A 17593-nucleotide genomic window follows, 5' to 3' on the forward strand; every position below is an offset into this window, starting at 1 on the left:
TCACTCCCGATATATCGGACACACACCGGGTCACTCACTCCCGATATATCGGAGACACATCGGGTCACTCACTCCCGATATATCGGACACACATCGGGTCACTCACTCCCGATATATCGGACACACATCGGGTCACTCACTCCCGATATATCGGACACACATCGGGTCACTCACTCCCGATATATCGGAGACACATCGGGTCACTCACTCCCGATATATCGGACACACACCGGGTCACTCACTCCCGATATATCGGAGACACACCGGGTCACTCACTCCCGATATATCGGACACACATCGGGTCACTCACTCCCGATATATCGGACACACATCGGGTCACTCACTCCCGATATATCGGACACACATCGGGTCACTCACTCCCGATATATCGGACACACACCGGGTCACTCACTCCCGATATATCGGACATACACCGGGTCACTCACTCCCGATATATCGGACACTCATTGGGTCACTCACTCCCGATATATCGGAGACACATCGGGTCACTCCCTCCCGATATATCGGAGACAAATCGGGTCACTCACTCCCGATATATCGGAGACACACCGGGTCACTCCCTCCCGATATATCGGACACACATCGGGTCACTCACTCCCGATATATCGGACACACATCGGGTCACTCACTCCCGATATATCGGACACACATCGGGTCACTCACTCCCGATATATCGGACACACACCGGGTCACTCACTCCCGATATATCGGAGACACACCGGGTCACTCACTCCCGATATATCGGACACTCATTGGGTCACTCACTCCCGATATATCGGACACACATCGGGTCACTCACTCCCGATATATCGGACACACATCGGGTCACTCACTCCCGATATATCGGAGACACATCGGGTCACTCACTCCCGATATATCGGACACACACCGGGTCACTCACTCCCGATATATCGGACACACATCGGGTCACTCACTCCCGATATATCGGACACACATCGGGTCACTCACTCCCGATATATCGGACACACATCGGGTCACTCACTCCCGATATATCGGACACACACCGGGTCACTCCCTCCCGATATATCGGACACACATCGGGTCACTCACTCCCGATATATCGGACACATCGGGTCACTCACTCCCAATATATCGGACACACACCGGGTCACTCACTCCCGATATATCAGAGACACACACCGGGTCACTCACTCCCGATATATCGGAGACTCACCGGGTCACTCACTCCCGATATATCGGAGACACACCGGGTCACTCACTCCCGATATATCGGACACTCATTGGGTCACTCACTCCCGATATATCGGAGACACATCGGGTCACTCACTCCCGATATATCGGACACACATCGGGTCACTCACTCCCGATATATCGGACACACATCGGGTCACTCACTCCCGATATATCGGAGACACATCGGGTCACTCACTCCCGATATATCGGAGACAAATCGGGTCACTCCCTCCCGATATATCGGAGACACTTCGGGTCACTCACTCCCGATATATCGGAGACACACCGGGTCACTCACTCCCGATATATCGGAGACACATCGGGTCACTCACTCCCGATATATCGGACACACATCGGGTCACTCACTCCCGATATATCGGACACACATCGGGTCACTCCCTCCCGATATATCGGACACACACCGGGTCACTCACTCCCGATATATCGGAGACACACCGGGTCACTCCCTCCCGATATATCGGACACACACCGGGTCACTCCCTCCCGATATATCGGACACACACCGGGTCACTCCCTCCCGATATATCGGACACACACCGGGTCACTCACTCCCGATATATCGGACACACACCGGGTCACTCCCTCCCGATATATCGGACACACATCGGGTCACTCACTCCCGATATATCGGAGACACACCGGGTCACTCCCTCCCGATATATCGGAGACACATCGGGTCACTCACTCCCGATATATCGGAGACACATCGGGTCACTCACTCCCGATATATCGGACACACACCGGGTCACTCACTCCCGATATATCGGAGACACACCGGGTCACTCCCTCCCGATATATCGGAGACACATCGGGTCACTCACTCCCGATATATCGGACACACACCGGGTCACTCACTCCCGATATATCGGAGACACATCGGGTCACTCACTCCCGATATATCGGAGACACACCGGGTCACTCACTCCCGATATATCGGAGACACATCGGGTCACTCACTCCCGATATATCGGACACACATCGGGTCACTCACTCCCGATATATCGGAGACACACCGGGTCACTCACTCCCGATATATCGGACACACATCGGGTCACTCACTCCCGATATATCGGACACACATCGGGTCACTCACTCCCGATATATCGGAGACACATCGGGTCACTCACTCCCGATATATCGGACACACACCGGGTCACTCACTCCCGATATATCGGACACACACCGGGTCACTCCCTCCCGATATATCGGAGACACATCGGGTCACTCACTCCCGATATATCAGGTCAGGTTTGCTCCAGATTTCCCTGAATCAATTCCATTTAATCTCGGATTCGCTGATCCGGAGTAACGCCGCCCCCGAGGGCTGGGGATCCTGGAGTGAGGAGTGAGTGAGGGGCTTTCCCAGAGTGAGGAGTGAGTGAGGGGATTCCCGGAGTGAGGAGTGACTGAGGGGGATTCCCGGAGTGAGGAGTGAGTGAGGGGGATCCCGGAGTCAGGGGGATTCCGCAAGTCCCGGATCCCGGAGTCCGTGAGTGAGGGGGATCCCGGAGTGAGAGGGATCCCGGAGTCCGGGAGTTGTTGCGGATTCCCAGTTCCTGGAGTGAGGGGGATTCCCGGAGTGAGGGGGATCGAGGAGTGAGAGGGATTCCCGGAGTGAGGGGGATCGAGGAGTGAGGGGGATCGAGGAGTGAGGGGGATTCCCCGAGGGAGGGGGATTCCCGGAGTGAGGGGGATTCCCGGAGTGAGGGGGATTCCTGGAGTGAGGGGGATTCCCGGAGTGAGGCGGATTCCTGGAGTGAGGCGGATTCCTGGAGTGAGGGGGATTCCCGGAGTGAGGGGTTTCCTGGAGTGAGGGGGATTCCCGGAGTGAGGGGGATTCCCGGAGTGAGGGGGATTCCCGGAGTGAGGGGTTTCCCGGAGTGAGGGGGATTCCCGGAGTGAGGGGTTTCCTGGAGTGAGGGGGATTCCTGGAGTGAGGGGGATTCCCCGACTCCCGGATCGAAGGGGATCCCGGAGTGAGGAGTGAGTGAGGGGGAATCCCCGAGCCCGGATCCCGGAGTCCGGGAGTGAGAGTGATCCCGAAGTGAATGAGGATTCCCGGGTCCCGGAGTGAGTGAGGAGGATCCCGGAGTGAGAGGGATGAGGAGTGAGAGGGATGAGGAGTGAGAGGGATTCCCCGATTGTTGCTCCGCCTGTTGTCGGTCTCCCGGGAGACGGGCAGTTCCGGGCGGCCCGACTCTGATTCACAGAAAAACCCCGAACCGGGACCGAGAAACCGACCGGAGACCGGGTCAGTCCCTCACTCACTGTCTGTCTGTCTGTCCGTCTGTCCCTCATTCACTGTCTGTCTGTCTGTCCCTCACTCACTGTCTGTCTGTCCCTCACTCACTGTCTGTCTGTCCCTCACTCACTGTCTGTCTGTCTGTCCGTCTGTCCCTCATTCACTGTCTGTCTGTCTGTCCCTCACTCACTGTCTGTCTGTCCCTCACTCACTGTCTGTCTGTCTGTCCCTCACTCACTGTCCGTCTGTCCCTCACTCACTGTCTGTCTGTCTGTCCCTCACTCACTGTCTGTCTGGCCCTCACTCACTGTCTGTCTGTCCCTCACTCACTGTGTCTGTCCCTCACTCACTGTCTGTCTGTCCCTCACTCACTGTCTGTCTGTCCCTCACTCACTGTGTCTGTCCCTCACTCACTGTCTGTCTGTCCCTCACTCACTGTGTCTGTCCCTCACTCACTGTCCGTCTGTCCCTCACTCACTGTCTGTCTGTCCCTCACTCACTGTCTGTCTGTCCCTCACTCACTGTGTCTGTCCCTCACTCACTGTCTGTCTGTCCCTCACTCACTGTGTCTGTCCCTCACTCACTGTCTGTCTGTCCCTCACTCACTGTCTGTCTGTCCCTCACTCACTGTCTGTCTGTCCCTCACTCACTGTGTCTGTCCCTCACTCACTGTCTGTCTGTCCCTCACTCACTGTGTCTGTCCCTCACTCACTGTCCGTCTGTCCCTCACTCACTGTCTGTCTGTCTGTCCGTCTGTCCCTCACTCACTGTGTCTGTCCCTCACTCACTGTGTCTGTCCCTCACTCACTGTGTCTGTCCCTCACTCACTGTCCGTCTGTCCCTCACTCACTGTCTGTCTGTCCATCACTCACTGTCTGTACCTCACTGTCTGTCTGTCCCTCACTGTCTGTCTGTCCCTCACTCACTGTCTGCCTGTCCCTCACTCACTGTCAGTCCCTCACTCACTGTCTGTCTGTCCCTCACTCACTGTCTGTCCCTCACTGTCTGTCTGTCCCTCACTCTCTGTCTGTCCCTCACTCACTGTGTCTGTCCCTCACTATCTGTCTGTCCCTCACTGTCTGTCTGTCCCTCACTGTCTGTCTGTCCCTCACTGTCTGTCTGTCCCTCATTTACTGTCTGTCCCTCACTCACTGTATGAACCTCACTCACTGTCTGAACCTCACTCACTCACTGTATGTCCCTCAATCACTGTCTGTCCCTCACTCACTGTCTGATCCTCATTCACTGTCTGTCGATATCTCTCTCACTCACTGTCTGTCCCTCAATCACTGTCTGTCCCTCACTCACTGTCTGTCTGTCCCTCACTCACTGTCTGTCTGTCCCTCACTGTCTGTCTGTCTGTCCCTCACTGTCTGTCTGTCTGTCCCTCACTCACTGCCAGTCCCTCACTCACTGTCTGTCTGTCTGGCCCTCACTCACTGTCTGTCTGTCCCTCACTCACTGTCTGTCTGTCCCTCACTCACTGTCTGTCTGTCCCTCACTCACTGTCTGTCTGAACCTCACTCACTGTCTGTCCCTCACTCACTGTCTGTCCCTCACACTGTCTGTCTGTCCCTCACTGTCTGTCTGTCTGAACCTCACTCACTGTCTGTCTGTCTGGCCCTCACTCACTCTCTGTCTGCCCCTCACACTGTCCGTCTGAACCTCACTCACTGTCTGTCTGAACCTCACTCACTGTCTGTCTGTTTGAACCTCAGTCACAGTCTGTCCCTCACTCACAGTCTGTCTGTCCCTCACTGTCTGTCTGTCCCTCACTCACTGTCTGTCCCTCACTCACTGTCTGTCCCTCACTCACTGTCTGTCCCTCACTCACTGTCTGTCTGTCCCTCACTGTCTGTCTGTCTGTCCCTCACTGTCTGTCTGTCCCTCACTCACTGTCTGTCCCTCACTCACTGTCTGTCTGTCCCTCACTCTCTGTCTGTCTGTCCCTCACTCACTGCCAGTCCCTCACTCACTGTCTGTCTGTCTGTCCCTCACTCACACACTGTCTGTCTCTCACTCACTCACTGTCTGTCCCTCACTCACTATCTGTCCCTCACTCACTGTCTGTACCTCACTCACTCTCTGTACCTCACTCACTGTCTGTCTGTACCTCACTGTCTGTCTGTCCCTCACTCACTATCTGTCCCTCACTCACTGTCTGCACCTCACTGTCTGTCTGTCCCTCACTCACTGTCTGCACCTCACTGTCTGTCTGTCCCTCACTCACTGTCTGTCTGTACCTCACTCACTGTCTGTCTGTACCTCACTGTCTGTCTGTCACTCACTGTCTGTCCCTCACTCACTCACTGTCTGTCTGTCCCTCACTCACTCACTGTCTGTCCCTCACTCACTATCTGTCCCTCACTCACTGTCTGTACCTCACTCACTGTCTGTCTGTCCCTCACTCACTGTCTGTCTGTCCCTCACTCACTGTCTGTCAGTCCCTCACTCACTGTCTGTCAGTCCCTCACTCACTGTCTGTCTGTCTGAACCTCACTCACTGTCTGTCTGTCCCTCACTCACTGTCTGAACCTCACTCACTGTCTCAACCTCACTCACTGTCTGAACCTCACTCACTGTCTGTCTATATCTCTCTCACTGACTGTCTGTCTGTCCCTCACTCACTATCTGTCCCTCACTCACTGTCTGAACCTCACTCACTGTCTGTATCTCTCTCACTGACTGTCTGTCTGTATCTCTCTCACTGACTGTCTGTCTGTATCTCTCTCACTGACTGTCTGTCTGTATCTCTCTCACTGACTGTCTGTCCCTCAATCACTCACTGTCTGTCCCTCATTCACTGTCTGTCTGTCCCTCATTCACTGTCTGTCCCTCACTCACTGTCTGTCTGTCCCTCACTCACTGTCTGTCTGTCCCTCACTCACTGTCTGTCTGTCCCTCACTCACTGTCTGTCTGTCCCTCACTCACTGTCTGAACCTCACTCACTGTCTGAACCTCACTCACTGTCTGTCCCTCAATCACTGTCTGTCTGTCCCTCACTCACTGTCTGTCTGTCCCTCACTGTCTGAACCTCACTCACTGTCTGTCTGTATCTCTCTCACTCACTGTCTGTCCCTCACTCACTGTCTGTCCCTCACTCACTGTCTGAACCACACTCACTGTCTGTCCCTCACTCACTGTCTGTCCCTCACTCACTGTCTGTCCCTCACTCACTGTCTGAACCTCACTCACTGTCTGAACCTCACTCACTGTCTGAACCTCACTCACTGTCTGTCCCTCACTCACTGTCTGTCCCTCACTCACTGTCTGTCCCTCACTCACTGTCTGTCCCTCACTCACTGTCTGTCCCTCACTCACTGTCTGAACCTCACTCACTGTCTGTCCCTCACTCACTGTCTGTCCCTCACTCACTGTCTGTCCCTCACTCACTGTCTGTCCCTCACTCACTGTCTGAACCTCACTCACTGTCTGTCCCTCACTCACTGTCTGAACCTCACTCACTGTCTGTCCCTCACTCACTGTCTGTCCCTCACTCACTGTCTGAACCTCACTCACTGTCTGAACCTCACTCACTGTCTGTCCCTCACTCACTGTCTGTCCCTCACTCACTGTCTGTCCCTCACTCACTGTCTGTCCCTCACTCACTGTCTGAACCTCACTCACTGTCTGAACCTCACTCACTGTCTGAACCTCACTCACTGTCTGTCCCTCACTGACTGTCTGAACCTCACTCACTGTCTGTCCCTCACTCACTGTCTGTCCCTCACTCACTGTCTGTCCCTCACTCACTGTCTGAACCTCACTCACTGTCTGTCTGAACCTCACTCACTGTCTGTCTGTATCTCTCTCACTCACTGTCTGTCCCTCACTCACTGTCAGTCTCTCACTCACTGTCAGTCCCTCACTCACTGTCTGTCTGTCCCTCACTCACTGTGTCTGTCCCTCACTCACTGTCTGTCCCTCATTCACTGTCTGTCCCTCATTCACTGTCTGTCCCTCACTCACTGTCTGTCCCTCACTCACTGTCTGTCCCTCACTCACTGTCTGTCCCTCACTCACTGTCTGTCTGTCCCTCACTGTCTCTGCCCCTCACTGTCTGTCTATATCTCTCTCACTGACTGTCTGTCTGTCCCTCACTCACTCACTATCTGTCCCTCACTCACTGTCTGTCCCTCATTCACTGTCTGTCCCTCATTCACTGTCTGTCTGTCCCTCACTCACTGTCTGTCCCTCATTCACTGTCTGTCCCTCATTCACTGTCTGTCCCTCACTCACTGTCTGTCCCTCACTCACTGTCTGTCCCTCACTCACTGTCTGTCCCTCACTCACTGTCTGAACCTCACTCACTGTCTGTCCCTCACTCACTGTCTGTCCCTCAATCACTGTCTGTCTGTATCTCTCTCACTGACTGTCTGTCTGTATCTCTCTCACTCACTGTCTGTCTGTCCCTCACTCACTGTCTGTCCCTCACTGTCTGTCTGTCCCTCACTCACTGTCTGTCCCTCACTCACTGTCTGTCCCTCACTCACTGTCTGTCCCTCACTCACTGTCTGTCTGTCCCTCACTGTCTGTCTGTCTGTCCCTCACTGTCTGTCTGTCCCTCACTCACTGTCTGTCCCTCACTCACTGTCTGTCTGTCCCTCACTCTCTGTCTGTCTGTCCCTCACTCACTGTCTGTCTGTCTGTCCCTCACTCACACACTGTCTGTCTCTCACTCACTCACTGTCTGTCCCTCACTCACTATCTGTCCCTCACTCACTGTCTGTACCTCACTCACTCTCTGTACCTCACTCACTGTCTGTCTGTACCTCACTGTCTGTCTGTCCCTCACTCACTATCTGTCCCTCACTCACTGTCTGCACCTCACTGTCTGTCTGTCCCTCACTCACTGTCTGCACCTCACTGTCTGTCTGTCCCTCACTCACTGTCTGTCTGTACCTCACTCACTGTCTGTCTGTACCTCACTGTCTGTCTGTCACTCACTGTCTGTCCCTCACTCACTCACTGTCTGTCTGTCCCTCACTCACTCACTGTCTGTCCCTCACTCACTATCTGTCCCTCACTCACTGTCTGTACCTCACTCACTGTCTGTCTGTCCCTCACTCACTGTCTGTCTGTCCCTCACTCACTGTCTGTCAGTCCCTCACTCACTGTCTGTCAGTCCCTCACTCACTGTCTGTCTGTCTGAACCTCACTCACTGTCTGTCTGTCCCTCACTCACTGTCTGAACCTCACTCACTGTCTCAACCTCACTCACTGTCTGAACCTCACTCACTGTCTGTCTATATCTCTCTCACTGACTGTCTGTCTGTCCCTCACTCACTATCTGTCCCTCACTCACTGTCTGAACCTCACTCACTGTCTGTATCTCTCTCACTGACTGTCTGTCTGTATCTCTCTCACTGACTGTCTGTCTGTATCTCTCTCACTGACTGTCTGTCTGTATCTCTCTCACTGACTGTCTGTCCCTCAATCACTCACTGTCTGTCCCTCATTCACTGTCTGTCTGTCCCTCATTCACTGTCTGTCCCTCACTCACTGTCTGTCTGTCCCTCACTCACTGTCTGTCTGTCCCTCACTCACTGTCTGTCTGTCCCTCACTCACTGTCTGTCTGTCCCTCACTCACTGTCTGAACCTCACTCACTGTCTGAACCTCACTCACTGTCTGTCCCTCAATCACTGTCTGTCCCTCAATCACTGTCTGTCTGTCCCTCACTCACTGTCTGTCCCTCACTGTCTGAACCTCACTCACTGTCTGTCTGTCCCTCACTCACTGTCTGAACCTCACTCACTGTCTCAACCTCACTCACTGTCTGAACCTCACTCACTGTCTGTCTATATCTCTCTCACTGACTGTCTGTCTGTCCCTCACTCACTATCTGTCCCTCACTCACTGTCTGAACCTCACTCACTGTCTGTATCTCTCTCACTGACTGTCTGTCTGTATCTCTCTCACTGACTGTCTGTCTGTATCTCTCTCACTGACTGTCTGTCTGTATCTCTCTCACTGACTGTCTGTCCCTCAATCACTCACTGTCTGTCCCTCATTCACTGTCTGTCTGTCCCTCATTCACTGTCTGTCCCTCACTCACTGTCTGTCTGTCCCTCACTCACTGTCTGTCTGTCCCTCACTCACTGTCTGTCTGTCCCTCACTCACTGTCTGTCTGTCCCTCACTCACTGTCTGAACCTCACTCACTGTCTGAACCTCACTCACTGTCTGTCCCTCAATCACTGTCTGTCTGTCCCTCACTCACTGTCTGTCTGTCCCTCACTGTCTGAACCTCACTCACTGTCTGTCTGTATCTCTCTCACTCACTGTCTGTCCCTCACTCACTGTCTGTCCCTCACTCACTGTCTGAACCACACTCACTGTCTGTCCCTCACTCACTGTCTGTCCCTCACTCACTGTCTGTCCCTCACTCACTGTCTGAACCTCACTCACTGTCTGAACCTCACTCACTGTCTGAACCTCACTCACTGTCTGTCCCTCACTCACTGTCTGTCCCTCACTCACTGTCTGTCCCTCACTCACTGTCTGTCCCTCACTCACTGTCTGTCCCTCACTCACTGTCTGAACCTCACTCACTGTCTGTCCCTCACTCACTGTCTGTCCCTCACTCACTGTCTGTCCCTCACTCACTGTCTGTCCCTCACTCACTGTCTGAACCTCACTCACTGTCTGTCCCTCACTCACTGTCTGAACCTCACTCACTGTCTGTCCCTCACTCACTGTCTGTCCCTCACTCACTGTCTGAACCTCACTCACTGTCTGAACCTCACTCACTGTCTGTCCCTCACTCACTGTCTGTCCCTCACTCACTGTCTGTCCCTCACTCACTGTCTGTCCCTCACTCACTGTCTGAACCTCACTCACTGTCTGAACCTCACTCACTGTCTGAACCTCACTCACTGTCTGTCCCTCACTGACTGTCTGAACCTCACTCACTGTCTGTCCCTCACTCACTGTCTGTCCCTCACTCACTGTCTGTCCCTCACTCACTGTCTGAACCTCACTCACTGTCTGTCTGAACCTCACTCACTGTCTGTCTGTATCTCTCTCACTCACTGTCTGTCCCTCACTCACTGTCAGTCTCTCACTCACTGTCAGTCCCTCACTCACTGTCTGTCTGTCCCTCACTCACTGTGTCTGTCCCTCACTCACTGTCTGTCCCTCATTCACTGTCTGTCCCTCATTCACTGTCTGTCCCTCACTCACTGTCTGTCCCTCACTCACTGTCTGTCCCTCACTCACTGTCTGTCCCTCACTCACTGTCTGTCTGTCCCTCACTGTCTCTGCCCCTCACTGTCTGTCTATATCTCTCTCACTGACTGTCTGTCTGTCCCTCACTCACTCACTATCTGTCCCTCACTCACTGTCTGTCCCTCATTCACTGTCTGTCCCTCATTCACTGTCTGTCTGTCCCTCACTCACTGTCTGTCCCTCATTCACTGTCTGTCCCTCATTCACTGTCTGTCCCTCACTCACTGTCTGTCCCTCACTCACTGTCTGTCCCTCACTCACTGTCTGTCCCTCACTCACTGTCTGAACCTCACTCACTGTCTGTCCCTCACTCACTGTCTGTCCCTCAATCACTGTCTGTCTGTATCTCTCTCACTGACTGTCTGTCTGTATCTCTCTCACTCACTGTCTGTCTGTCCCTCACTCACTGTCTGTCCCTCACTGTCTGTCTGTCCCTCACTCACTGTCTGTCCCTCACTCACTGTCTGTCCCTCACTCACTGTCTGTCCCTCACTCACTGTCTGTCTGTCCCTCACTGTCTGTCTGTCTGTCCCTCACTGTCTGTCTGTCCCTCACTCACTGTCTGTCCCTCACTCACTGTCTGTCTGTCCCTCACTCTCTGTCTGTCTGTCCCTCACTCACTGTCTGTCTGTCTGTCCCTCACTCACACACTGTCTGTCTCTCACTCACTCACTGTCTGTCCCTCACTCACTATCTGTCCCTCACTCACTGTCTGTACCTCACTCACTCTCTGTACCTCACTCACTGTCTGTCTGTACCTCACTGTCTGTCTGTCCCTCACTCACTATCTGTCCCTCACTCACTGTCTGCACCTCACTGTCTGTCTGTCCCTCACTCACTGTCTGCACCTCACTGTCTGTCTGTCCCTCACTCACTGTCTGTCTGTACCTCACTCACTGTCTGTCTGTACCTCACTGTCTGTCTGTCACTCACTGTCTGTCCCTCACTCACTCACTGTCTGTCTGTCCCTCACTCACTCACTGTCTGTCCCTCACTCACTATCTGTCCCTCACTCACTGTCTGTACCTCACTCACTGTCTGTCTGTCCCTCACTCACTGTCTGTCTGTCCCTCACTCACTGTCTGTCAGTCCCTCACTCACTGTCTGTCAGTCCCTCACTCACTGTCTGTCTGTCTGAACCTCACTCACTGTCTGTCTGTCCCTCACTCACTGTCTGAACCTCACTCACTGTCTCAACCTCACTCACTGTCTGAACCTCACTCACTGTCTGTCTATATCTCTCTCACTGACTGTCTGTCTGTCCCTCACTCACTATCTGTCCCTCACTCACTGTCTGAACCTCACTCACTGTCTGTATCTCTCTCACTGACTGTCTGTCTGTATCTCTCTCACTGACTGTCTGTCTGTATCTCTCTCACTGACTGTCTGTCTGTATCTCTCTCACTGACTGTCTGTCCCTCAATCACTCACTGTCTGTCCCTCATTCACTGTCTGTCTGTCCCTCATTCACTGTCTGTCCCTCACTCACTGTCTGTCTGTCCCTCACTCACTGTCTGTCTGTCCCTCACTCACTGTCTGTCTGTCCCTCACTCACTGTCTGTCTGTCCCTCACTCACTGTCTGAACCTCACTCACTGTCTGAACCTCACTCACTGTCTGTCCCTCAATCACTGTCTGTCCCTCAATCACTGTCTGTCTGTCCCTCACTCACTGTCTGTCCCTCACTGTCTGAACCTCACTCACTGTCTGTCTGTATCTCTCTCACTCACTGTCTGTCCCTCACTCACTGTCTGTCCCTCACTCACTGTCTGAACCACACTCACTGTCTGTCCCTCACTCACTGTCTGTCCCTCACTCACTGTTTGTCCCTCACTCACTGTCTGAACCTCACTCACTGTCTGAACCTCACTCACTGTCTGAACCTCACTCACTGTCTGTCCCTCACTCACTGTCTGTCCCTCACTCACTGTCTGTCCCTCACTCACTGTCTGTCCCTCACTCACTGTCTGTCCCTCACTCACTGTCTGAACCTCACTCACTGTCTGTCCCTCACTCACTGTCTGTCCCTCACTCACTGTCTGTCCCTCACTCACTGTCTGTCCCTCACTCACTGTCTGAACCTCACTCACTGTCTGTCCCTCACTCACTGTCTGAACCTCACTCACTGTCTGTCCCTCACTCACTGTCTGTCCCTCACTCACTGTCTGAACCTCACTCACTGTCTGAACCTCACTCACTGTCTGTCCCTCACTCACTGTCTGTCCCTCACTCACTGTCTGTCCCTCACTCACTGTCTGTCCCTCACTCACTGTCTGAACCTCACTCACTGTCTGAACCTCACTCACTGTCTGAACCTCACTCACTGTCTGTCCCTCACTGACTGTCTGAACCTCACTCACTGTCTGTCCCTCACTCACTGTCTGTCCCTCACTCACTGTCTGTCCCTCACTCACTGTCTGAACCTCACTCACTGTCTGTCTGAACCTCACTCACTGTCTGTCTGTATCTCTCTCACTCACTGTCTGTCCCTCACTCACTGTCAGTCTCTCACTCACTGTCAGTCCCTCACTCACTGTCTGTCTGTCCCTCACTCACTGTGTCTGTCCCTCACTCACTGTCTGTCCCTCATTCACTGTCTGTCCCTCATTCACTGTCTGTCCCTCACTCACTGTCTGTCCCTCACTCACTGTCTGTCCCTCACTCACTGTCTGTCCCTCACTCACTGTCTGTCTGTCCCTCACTGTCTCTGCCCCTCACTGTCTGTCTATATCTCTCTCACTGACTGTCTGTCTGTCCCTCACTCACTCACTATCTGTCCCTCACTCACTGTCTGTCCCTCATTCACTGTCTGTCCCTCATTCACTGTCTGTCTGTCCCTCACTCACTGTCTGTCCCTCATTCACTGTCTGTCCCTCATTCACTGTCTGTCCCTCACTCACTGTCTGTCCCTCACTCACTGTCTGTCCCTCACTCACTGTCTGTCCCTCACTCACTGTCTGTCCCTCACTCACTGTCTGAACCTCACTCACTGTCTGTCCCTCACTCACTGTCTGTCCCTCAATCACTGTCTGTCTGTATCTCTCTCACTGACTGTCTGTCTGTATCTCTCTCACTCACTGTCTGTCTGTCCCTCACTCACCGTCTGTCTGTCCCTCACTCACTGTCTGTCCGTCACTCACTGTCTGGCCCTCACTCACTGTCTGTCTGTCCCTCACTGTCTGTCTGTCTGTCCCTCACTCACTGCCAGTCCCTCACTCACTGTCTGTCTGTCCCTCACTCACACACTGTCTGTCTCTCACTCACTCACTGTCTGTCTGTCCCTCACTCACTATCTGTCCCTCACTCACTCTCTGTACCTCACTCACTCTCTGTACCTCACTCACTGTCTGTCCCTCACTCACTGTCTGTACCTCACTCACCTCACTCACGGTCTGTCCCTCACTCACTGTCTGTCCCTCACTCACTCTCTGTCCCTCACTCACTCTCTGTCCCTCACTCACTCTCTGTCCCTCACTCACTCTCTGTCCCTCACTCACTCTCTGTCCCTCACTCACCTCACTCACTGTCTGTCCCTCACTCACTCTCTGTCCCTCACTCACTCTCTGTCCCTCACTCACTCTCTGTCCCTCACTCACTCTCTGTCCCTCACTCACTGTCTGTCCCTCACTCACTGTCTGTCTGTCCCTCACTCACTGTCTGAACCTCACTCACTGTCTGTACCTCACTGTCTGTCTGTCCCTCACTGTCTGTCTGTCCCTCACTCACTGTCTGTACCTCACTGTCTGTCTGTCCCTCACTGTCTGTCTGTCCCTCACTCACTGTCTGCCTGTCCCTCACTCACTGTCAGTCCCTCACTCACTGTCTGTCCCTCACTCACTGTCTGTCCCTCACTGTCTGTCTGTCCCTCACTGTCTGTCTGTCCCTCACTCACTGTGTCTGTCCCTCACTATCTGTCTGTCCCTCACTGTCTGTCTGTCCCTCACTGTCTGTCTGTCCCTCATTCACTGTCTGTCCCTCACTCACTGTATGAACCTCACTCACTGTCTGAACCTCACTCACTCACTGTCTGTCCCTCAATCACTGTCTGTCCCTCACTCACTGTCTGTCTGTCCCTCACTCACTGTCTGTCTGTCCCTCACTGTCTGTCTGTCTGTCCCTCACTCATTGCCAGTCCCTCACTCACTGTCTGTCTGTCTGGCCCTCACTCACTGTCTGTCTGTCCCTCACTCACTGTCTGTCTGTCCCTCACTCACTGTCTGTCTGTCCCTCACTCACTGTCTGTCTGTCCCTCACTCACTGTCTGTCTGAACCTCACTCACTGTCTGTCCCTCACTCACTGTCTGTCCCTCACACTGTCTGTCTGTCCCTCACTGTCTGTCTGTCTGAACCTCACTCACTGTCTGTCTGTCTGGCCCTCACTCACTCTCTGTCTGCCCCTCACACTGTCCGTCTGAACCTCACTCACTGTCTGTCTGAACCTCACTCACTGTCTGTCTGTTTGAACCTCAGTCACAGTCTGTCCCTCACTCACAGTCTGTCTGTCCCTCACTGTCTGTCTGTCCCTCACTCACTGTCTGTCCCTCACTCACTGTCTGTCTGTCCCTCACTGTCTGTCTGTCCCTCACTGTCTGTCTGTCCCTCACTCACTGTCTGTCTGTCCCTCACTCTCTGTCTGTCTGTCCCTCACTCACTGCCAGTCCCTCACTCACTGTCTGTCTGTCCCTCACTCACTGTCTGTCTGTCCCTCACTCACTGTCTGTCTGTCCCTCACTCACTGTCTGTCTGAACCTCACTCACTGTCTGTCCCTCACTCACTGTCTGTCCCTCACACTGTCTGTCTCTCCCTCACTGTCTGTCTGTCTGAACCTCACTCACTGTCTGTCTGTCTGGCCCTCACTCACTCTCTGTCTGCCCCTCACACTGTCCGTCTGAACCTCACTCACTGTCTGTCTGAACCTCACTCACTGTCTGTCTGTTTGAACCTCAGTCACAGTCTGTCCCTCACTCACAGTCTGTCTGTCCCTCACTGTCTGTCTGTCCCTCACTCACTGTCTGTCCCTCACTCACTGTCTGTCTGTCACTCACTGTCTGTCTGTCTGTCCCTCACTGTCTGTCTGTCCCTCACTCACTGTCTGTCCCTCACTCACTGTCTGTCTGTCCCTCACTCACTGCCAGTCCCTCACTCACTGTCTGTCTGTCTGTCCCTCACTCACACACTGTCTGTCTCTCACTCACTCACTGTCTGTCCCTCACTCACTATCTGTCCCTCACTCACTGTCTGTACCTCACTCACTCTCTGTACCTCACTCACTGTCTGTCTGTACCTCACTGTCTGTCTGTCCCTCACTCACTATCTGTCCCTCACTCACTGTCTGCACCTCACTCACTGTCTGCACCTCACTGTCTGTCTGTCCCTCACTCACTGTCTGCACCTCACTGTCTGTCTGTCCCTCACTCACTGTCTGTCTGTACCTCACTGTCTGTCTGTCACTCACTGTCTGTCCCTCACTCACTCACTGTCTGTCTGTCCCTCACTCACTCACTGTCTGTCCCTCACTCACTATCTGTCCCTCACTCACTGTCTGTACCTCACTCACTGTCTGTCTGTCCCTCACTCACTGTCTGTCTGTCCCTCACTCACTGTCTGTCAGTCCCTCACTCACTGTCTGTCAGTCCCTCACTCACTGTCTGTCTGTCTGAACCTCACTCACTGTCTGTCTGTCCCTCACTCACTGTCTGAACCTCACTCACTGTCTCAACCTCACTCACTGTCTCAACCTCACTCACTGTCTGTCTATATCTCTCTCACTGACTGTCTGTCTGTCCCTCACTCACTATCTGTCCCTCACTCACTGTCTGAACCTCACTCACTGTCTGTATCTCTCTCACTGACTGTCTGTCTGTATCTCTCTCACTGACTGTCTGTCTGTATCTCTCTCACTGACTGTCTGTCCCTCAATCACTGTCTGTCTGTCCCTCACTCACTGTCTGTCCCTCATTCACTGTCTGTCCCTCATTCACTGTCTGTCTGTTCCTCACTCACTGTCTGTCCCTCACTCACTGTCTGTCTGTCCCTCACTCACTGTCTGTCTGTCCCTCACTCACTGTCTGTCTGTCCCTCACTCACTGTCTGTCTGTCCCTCACTCACTGTCTGTCTGTCCCTCACTCACTGTCTGAACCTCACTCACTGTCTGAACCTCACTCACTGTCTGTCCCTCAATCACTGTCTGTCTGTCCCTCACTCACTGTCTGTCCCTCACTGTCTGAACCTCACTCACTGTCTGTCTGTATCTCTCTCACTCACTGTCTGTCCCTCACTCACTGTCTGTCCCTCACTCACTGTCTGTCCCTCACTCACTGTCTGTCCCTCACTCACTGTCTGAACCACACTCACTGTCTGTCCCTCACTCACTGTCTGTCCCTCACTCACTGTCTGTCCCTCACTCACTGTCTGTCCCTCACTCACTGTCTGAACCTCACTCACTGTCTGAACCTCACTCACTGTCTGAACCTCACTCACTGTCTGTCCCTCACTCACTGTCTGTCCCTCACTCACTGTCTGAACCTCACTCACTGTCTGAACCTCACTCACTGTCTGTCCCTCACTCACTGTCTGAACCTCACTCACTGTCTGTCCCTCACTCACTGTCTGTCCCTCACTCACTGTCTGAACCTCACTCACTGTCTGTCTGAACCTCACTCACTGTCTGTCTGTATCTCTCTCACTCACTGTCTGTCCCTCACTCACTGTCAGTCTCTCACTCACTGTCAGTCCCTCACTCACTGTCTGTCTGTCCCTCACTCACTGTGTCTGTCCCTCACTGTCTCTGCCCCTCACTGTCTGTCTGTCCCTCACTGTCTCTGCCCCTCACTGTCTCTGCCCCTCACTGTCTGTCTATATCTC

General features: G+C 53.6%; 1 protein-coding gene across 1 annotated transcript in view; it reads left to right on the plus strand.

The window, feature by feature from the left end:
• The first annotated feature begins 3361 nt into the window (after window positions 1-3361).
• Window positions 3362-17593, plus strand: part of cimap1b (ciliary microtubule associated protein 1B) — a 57567-nt gene continuing 43335 nt past the window's right edge. Inside the window, exon 1 of the mRNA XM_067994279.1 lies at window positions 3362-3508. The gene's annotated coding sequence lies outside the window, so the exon portion shown is untranslated. The remainder of the gene's footprint in view (window positions 3509-17593) is intronic.

The sequence above is a fragment of the Heptranchias perlo genome, chromosome 12 (genome assembly GCF_035084215.1).
Source record: "Heptranchias perlo isolate sHepPer1 chromosome 12, sHepPer1.hap1, whole genome shotgun sequence".
Classification (NCBI taxonomy): Eukaryota; Metazoa; Chordata; class Chondrichthyes; order Hexanchiformes; family Hexanchidae; genus Heptranchias; species Heptranchias perlo.